The sequence below is a fragment of the Mesoplodon densirostris genome, chromosome X (genome assembly GCF_025265405.1).
Source record: "Mesoplodon densirostris isolate mMesDen1 chromosome X, mMesDen1 primary haplotype, whole genome shotgun sequence".
Taxonomy (NCBI): domain Eukaryota; kingdom Metazoa; phylum Chordata; class Mammalia; order Artiodactyla; family Ziphiidae; genus Mesoplodon; species Mesoplodon densirostris.
Window position 1 is genome coordinate 103,324,181 of NC_082681.1, and position 8,354 is coordinate 103,332,534.

An 8,354-nucleotide genomic window follows, 5' to 3' on the forward strand; every position below is an offset into this window, starting at 1 on the left:
TTTCAGTGCTTGTGATTGGTCTGTTCATATTTTCTTTTTGTTTAATTTACGTGTTTAACATTAGCTTCTGCTTTATAACAGAGTGAATCAGTTATACATATACATCTGTTCCCATATCCCTTCCCTCTTGCGTCTCCCTCCCACCCTCCCTATCCCACCCCTCCAGTCGGTCACAAAGCACCGAGCTGATCTCCCTGTGCTATGCAGCTGATTCCCACTAGCTATCTACCTTACGTTTGGTAGTGTATATATGTCCATGCCTCTCTCTCTCGCTTTGTCCCAGCTTCCCCTTCCCCCTCCCCATATCCTCAAGTCCATTCTCGAGTAGGTCTGTGTCTTTATTCCTGTTTTACCCCTAGGTTGTTCAGGACATTTTTTTTTTCTTAAATTCCATATATATGTGTTAGCATACGGTATTTGTCTTTCTCTTTCTGACTTGCTTCACTCTGTATGACAGACTCTAGGTCTATCCACCTCATTACAAATAGCTCAGTGTCGTTTCTTTTTATGGCTGAGTCATATTCCATTGTATATATGTGCCACATCTTCTTTATCCATTGATCGGATGATGGACACTTAGGTTGTTTCCATCTCTGGGCTATTGTAAATAGAGCTGCAGTGAACATTTTGGTACATGACTCTTTTAGAATTATGGTTTTCTCAGGGTATATGCCCAGTAGTGGGATTGCTGGGTCGTATGGTAGTTCTATTTGTAGCTTTTTCAGGAACCTCCATACTGTTCTCCATAGTGGCTGTACCACTTCACATGCCCACCAGCAGTGCAAGAGTGTTCCCTTTTCTCCACACCCTCTCCAGCATTTATTGTTTCTAGATTTTTTGATGATGGCCATTCTGACTGGTGTGAGATGATATCTCATTGTAGTTTGGATTTGCATTTCTCTAATGATTAGTGATGTTGAGCATTCTTTCATGTGTTTGTTGGCAGTCTGTCTATCTTCTTTGGAGAAGTGTCTATTTAGGTCTTTTGCCCATTTTTGGATTGGGTTGTTTGGTTTTTGTGCTATTGAGCTGCGTGAGGTGCTTATAAATTTTGGAAATTAATCCTTTGTCAGTTGCTTCATTTGGAAGTATTTTCTCCCATTCTGAGGGCTGTCTTTTGGTCTTCTTTATCCTTTCCTTTGCCGTGCAAAAGCTTTCAAGTTTCATTAGGTCCAATTTCTTTATGTTTGTTTTTATTTCCATTTCTCTGGGAGGTGGGTCCAAAAGGATCTTGCTGTGATTTCTGACATAGAGTGTCCTGCCTACGTTTTCCTCTAAGAGTTTGATAGTTCCTGGCCTTACATTTAGGTCTTTAATCCATTTGGAGCTTATTTTTGTGTAGGGTGTTAGGGAGTGATCGAATCTCGTACTTTTACATGTACCTGTCCAGTTTTCCCAGCACCACTTATTGAAGAGGCTGTCCTTTCTCCACTGTACATCCCTGCCTCCTTTATCAAAGATAAGGTGACCATATGCGCGTGGGTTTATCTCTGGGCTCTGTGTCCTGTTCCATTGATCTATCTTTCTGTTTTTGTGCCAGTCCCACAGTGTCTTGATGACTGTAGCTTTTTAGTACAGTCTGAAGTCAGGGAGCCTGATTCCTCCAGCTGCGTTTTTCGTTCTCAAGATTGCCTTGGCTATTCGGGGTCCCTACAAATTGTGAAATTTTTTGTTCTAGTTCTCTGAAAAATGCCAGTGGTAGTTTGATAGGGATTGCATTGAATCTGTAGATTGCTTTGGGTAGTAGGGTCATTCTCACAATGTTGATTCTTCCAATCCAAGCACATGGTATATCTGTCCAACTATTTGTATCATCTTTATTTTCGTTCATCAGTGTCCTATAATTTTCTGCATACCGGTCTTTTGTCTCCTTAGGTAGGTTTCTTCCTAGATATTTTATTCTTTTTGTTGCAGTGGTAAATGGGAGTGTTTTCTTGATTTCACTTTCAGATTTTTCATCCTTAGTGTACAGGAATTCCAGAGATTCCTGTGCATTAATTTTATATACTGCTACTTTACCAAATTCATTGATTAGCTCCAGTAGTTTTCTGGTAGCATCTTTAGGATTCTCTTTGTATAGTATCATGTCATCTGCAAACAGTGACAGCTTTAGGTCTTCTTTTCCGATCTGGCTTCCTTTTATTTCCTTGGTTCTCCGATTGCTGTGGCTAAAACTTGCAAAACTATGTTGAATAAGAGTGGTGAGAGTGGGCAACCTTGTCTTGTTCCTGATCTTAATGGAAATGCTTTCCGTTTTTCACCATTGAGGACGATGTTGGCTGTGGGTTTGTCATATATGGCCTTTATTATGTTGAGGAAAGTTCCCCCTATGCCTACTTTCTGCAGGTTTGTTTTTTTTTATCATAAATGGGTGTTGAATTTTGTCGAAACCTTTCTCTGCATCTATTGAGAGGATCATATGGTTTTTCTCCTTCAGTTTGTTAATATGGTGTATCACGTTGATTGATTTTCGTATACTGAAGAATCCTTGCATTCCTGGAATAAACCCCACTTGATCATGGTGTATGATCCTTTTAATGTGCTGTTGGATTCTGTTTGCTAGTATTTTGTTGAGGATTTTTGCATCTATGTTCATCCGTGATAGTTGCCTGTAGTTTTCTTTCTTTGTGACATCCTTGCCTGGTTTTGGTGTCAGGGTGCTGGTGGCCTCGTAGAATGAGTTTGGGAGTGTTCCTCCCTCTGCTATAGTTTGGAAGGGTTTGGGAAGGATAGGTGTTAGCTCTTCTGTAAATGTGTGATAGAATTCGCCTGTGAAGCCCTCTGGTCCTGGGCTTTTGTTGGTTGGAAGATTTTTCATCACAGTTTCGATTTCAGTGCCTGTGATTGGTCTGTTCATATTTTCTTTTTGTTTAATTTACGTGTTTAACATTAGCTTCTGCTTTATAACAGAGTGAATCAGTTATACATATACATCTGTTCCCATATCCCTTCCCTCTTGCGTCTCCCTCCCACCCTCCCTATCCCACCCCTCCAGTCGGTCACAAAGCACCGAGCTGATCTCCCTGTGCTATGCAGCTGATTCCCACTAGCTATCTACCTTACGTTTGGTAGTGTATATATGTCCATGCCTCTCTCTCTCGCTTTGTCCCAGCTTCCCCTTCCCCCTCCCCATGTCCTCAAGTCCATTCTCGAGTAGGTCTGTGTCTTTATTCCTGTTTTACCCCTAGGTTGTTCAGGACATTTTTTTTTCTTAAATTCCATATATATGTGTTAGCATACGGTATTTGTCTTTCTCTTTCTGACTTGCTTCACTCTGTATGACAGACTCTAGGTCTATCCACCTCATTACAAATAGCTCAGTGTCGTTTCTTTTTATGGCTGAGTCATATTCCATTGTATCTATGTGCCACATCTTCTTTATCCATTGATCGGATGATGGACACTTAGGTTGTTTCCATCTCTGGGCTATTGTAAATAGAGCTGCAGTGAACATTTTGGTACATGACTCTTTTAGAATTATGGTTTTCTCAGGGTATATGCCCAGTAGTGGGATTGCTGGGTCGTATGGTAGTTCTATTTGTAGCTTTTTCAGGAACCTCCATACTGTTCTCCATAGTGGCTGTACCACTTCACATGCCCACCAGCAGTGCAAGAGTGTTCCCTTTTCTCCACACCCTCTCCAGCATTTATTGTTTCTAGATTTTTTGATGATGGCCATTCTGACTGGTGTGAGATGATATCTCATTGTAGTTTGGATTTGCATTTCTCTAATGATTAGTGATGTTGAGCATTCTTTCATGTGTTTGTTGGCAGTCTGTCTATCTTCTTTGGAGAAGTGTCTATTTAGGTCTTTTGCCCATTTTTGGATTGGGTTGTTTGGTTTTTGTGCTATTGAGCTGCGTGAGGTGCTTATAAATTTTGGAAATTAATCCTTTGTCAGTTGCTTCATTTGGAAGTATTTTCTCCCATTCTGAGGGCTGTCTTTTGGTCTTCTTTATCCTTTCCTTTGCCGTGCAAAAGCTTTCAAGTTTCATTAGGTCCAATTTCTTTATGTTTGTTTTTATTTCCATTTCTCTGGGAGGTGGGTCCAAAAGGATCTTGCTGTGATTTCTGACATAGAGTGTCCTGCCTACGTTTTCCTCTAAGAGTTTGATAGTTCCTGGCCTTACATTTAGGTCTTTAATCCATTTGGAGCTTATTTTTGTGTAGGGTGTTAGGGAGTGATCGAATCTCGTACTTTTACATGTACCTGTCCAGTTTTCCCAGCACCACTTATTGAAGAGGCTGTCCTTTCTCCACTGTACATCCCTGCCTCCTTTATCAAAGATAAGGTGACCATATGCGCGTGGGTTTATCTCTGGGCTCTGTGTCCTGTTCCATTGATCTATCTTTCTGTTTTTGTGCCAGTCCCACAGTGTCTTGATGACTGTAGCTTTTTAGTACAGTCTGAAGTCAGGGAGCCTGATTCCTCCAGCTGCGTTTTTCGTTCTCAAGATTGCCTTGGCTATTCGGGGTCCCTACAAATTGTGAAATTTTTTGTTCTAGTTCTCTGAAAAATGCCAGTGGTAGTTTGATAGGGATTGCATTGAATCTGTAGATTGCTTTGGGTAGTAGGGTCATTCTCACAATGTTGATTCTTCCAATCCAAGCACATGGTATATCTGTCCAACTATTTGTATCATCTTTATTTTCGTTCATCAGTGTCCTATAATTTTCTGCATACCGGTCTTTTGTCTCCTTAGGTAGGTTTCTTCCTAGATATTTTATTCTTTTTGTTGCAGTGGTAAATGGGAGTGTTTTCTTGATTTCACTTTCAGATTTTTCATCCTTAGTGTACAGGAATTCCAGAGATTCCTGTGCATTAATTTTATATACTGCTACTTTACCAAATTCATTGATTAGCTCCAGTAGTTTTCTGGTAGCATCTTTAGGATTCTCTTTGTATAGTATCATGTCATCTGCAAACAGTGACAGCTTTAGGTCTTCTTTTCCGATCTGGCTTCCTTTTATTTCCTTGGTTCTCCGATTGCTGTGGCTAAAACTTGCAAAACTATGTTGAATAAGAGTGGTGAGAGTGGGCAACCTTGTCTTGTTCCTGATCTTAATGGAAATGCTTTCCGTTTTTCAACATTGAGGACGATGTTGGCTGTGGGTTTGTCATATATGGCCTTTATTATGTTGAGGAAAGTTCCCCCTATGCCTACTTTCTGCAGGTTTGTTTTTTTTTATCATAAATGGGTGTTGAATTTTGTCGAAACCTTTCTCTGCATCTATTGAGAGAATCATATGGTTTTTCTCCTTCAGTTTGTTAATATGGTGTATCACGTTGATTGATTTTCGTATACTGAAGAATCCTTGCATTCCTGGAATAAACCCCACTTGATCATGGTGTATGATCCTTTTAATGTGCTGTTGGATTCTGTTTGCTAGTATTTTGTTGAGGATTTTTGCATCTATGTTCATCCGTGATAGTTGCCTGTAGTTTTCTTTCTTTGTGACATCCTTGCCTGGTTTTGGTGTCAGGGTGCTGGTGGCCTCGTAGAATGAGTTTGGGAGTGTTCCTCCCTCTGCTATAGTTTGGAAGGGTTTGGGAAGGATAGGTGTTAGCTCTTCTGTGAATGTGTGATAGAATTCGCCTGTGAAGCCCTCTGGTCCTGGGCTTTTGTTGGTTGGAAGATTTTTCATCACAGTTTCGATTTCAGTGCTTGTGATTGGTCTGTTCATATTTTCTTTTTGTTTAATTTACGTGTTTAACATTAGCTTCTGCTTTATAACAGAGTGAATCAGTTATACATATACATCTGTTCCCATATCCCTTCCCTCTTGCGTCTCCCTCCCACCCTCCCTATCCCACCCCTCCAGTCGGTCACAAAGCACCGAGCTGATCTCCCTGTGCTATGCAGCTGATTCCCACTAGCTATCTACCTTACGTTTGGTAGTGTATATATGTCCATGCCTCTCTCTCTCGCTTTGTCCCAGCTTCCCCTTCCCCCTCCCCATATCCTCAAGTCCATTCTCGAGTAGGTCTGTGTCTTTATTCCTGTTTTACCCCTAGGTTGTTCAGGACATTTTTTTTTTCTTAAATTCCATATATATGTGTTAGCATACGGTATTTGTCTTTCTCTTTCTGACTTGCTTCACTCTGTATGACAGACTCTAGGTCTATCCACCTCATTACAAATAGCTCAGTGTCGTTTCTTTTTATGGCTGAGTCATATTCCATTGTATCTATGTGCCACATCTTCTTTATCCATTGATCGGATGATGGACACTTAGGTTGTTTCCATCTCTGGGCTATTGTAAATAGAGCTGCAGTGAACATTTTGGTACATGACTCTTTTAGAATTATGGTTTTCTCAGGGTATATGCCCAGTAGTGGGATTGCTGGGTCGTATGGTAGTTCTATTTGTAGCTTTTTCAGGAACCTCCATACTGTTCTCCATAGTGGCTGTACCACTTCACATGCCCACCAGCAGTGCAAGAGTGTTCCCTTTTCTCCACACCCTCTCCAGCATTTATTGTTTCTAGATTTTTTGATGATGGCCATTCTGACTGGTGTGAGATGATATCTCATTGTAGTTTGGATTTGCATTTCTCTAATGATTAGTGATGTTGAGCATTCTTTCATGTGTTTGTTGGCAGTCTGTCTATCTTCTTTGGAGAAGTGTCTATTTAGGTCTTTTGCCCATTTTTGGATTGGGTTGTTTGGTTTTTGTGCTATTGAGCTGCGTGAGGTGCTTATAAATTTTGGAAATTAATCCTTTGTCAGTTGCTTCATTTGGAAATATTTTCTCCCATTCTGAGGGCTGTCTTTTGGTCTTCTTTATCCTTTCCTTTGCCGTGCAAAAGCTTTCAAGTTTCATTAGGTCCCATTTCTTTATGTTTGTTTTTATTTCCATTTCTCTGGGAGGTGGGTCCAAAAGGATCTTGCTGTGATTTCTGACATAGAGTGTCCTGCCTACGTTTTCCTCTAAGAGTTTGATAGTTCCTGGCCTTACATTTAGGTCTTTAATCCATTTGGAGCTTATTTTTGTGTAGGGTGTTAGGGAGTGATCGAATCTCGTACTTTTACATGTACCTGTCCAGTTTTCCCAGCACCACTTATTGAAGAGGCTGTCCTTTCTCCACTGTACATCCCTGCCTCCTTTATCAAAGATAAGGTGACCATATGCGCGTGGGTTTATCTCTGGGCTCTGTGTCCTGTTCCATTGATCTATCTTTCTGTTTTTGTGCCAGTCCCACAGTGTCTTGATGACTGTAGCTTTTTAGTACAGTCTGAAGTCAGGGAGCCTGATTCCTCCAGCTGCGTTTTTCGTTCTCAAGATTGCCTTGGCTATTCGGGGTCCCTACAAATTGTGAAATTTTTTGTTCTAGTTCTCTGAAAAATGCCAGTGGTAGTTTGATAGGGATTGCATTGAATCTGTAGATTGCTTTGGGTAGTAGGGTCATTCTCACAATGTTGATTCTTCCAATCCAAGCACATGGTATATCTGTCCAACTATTTGTATCATCTTTATTTTCGTTCATCAGTGTCCTATAATTTTCTGCATACCGGTCTTTTGTCTCCTTAGGTAGGTTTCTTCCTAGATATTTTATTCTTTTTGTTGCAGTGGTAAATGGGAGTGTTTTCTTGATTTCACTTTCAGATTTTTCATCCTTAGTGTACAGGAATTCCAGAGATTCCTGTGCATTAATTTTATATACTGCTACTTTACCAAATTCATTGATTAGCTCCAGTAGTTTTCTGGTAGCATCTTTAGGATTCTCTTTGTATAGTATCATGTCATCTGCAAACAGTGACAGTTTAGGTCTTCTTTTCCGATCTGGCTTCCTTTTATTTCCTTGGTTCTCCGATTGCTGTGGCTAAAACTTGCAAAACTATGTTGAATAAGAGTGGTGAGAGTGGGCAACCTTGTCTTGTTCCTGATCTTAATGGAAATGCTTTCCGTTTTTCACCATTGAGGACGATGTTGGCTGTGGGTTTGTCATATATGGCCTTTATTATGTTGAGGAAAGTTCCCCCTATGCCTACTTTCTGCAGGTTTGTTTTTTTTTATCATAAATGGGTGTTGAATTTTGTCGAAACCTTTCTCTGCATCTATTGAGAGGATCATATGGTTTTTCTCCTTCAGTTTGTTAATATGGTGTATCACGTTGATTGATTTTCGTATACTGAAGAATCCTTGCATTCCTGGAATAAACCCCACTTGATCATGGTGTATGATCCTTTTAATGTGCTGTTGGATTCTGTTTGCTAGTATTTTGTTGAGGATTTTTGCATCTATGTTCATCCGTGATAGTTGCGTGTAGTTTTCTTTCTTTGTGACATCCTTGCCTGGTTTTGGTGTCAGGGTGCTGGTGGCCTCGTAGAATGAGTTTGGGAGTGTTCCTCC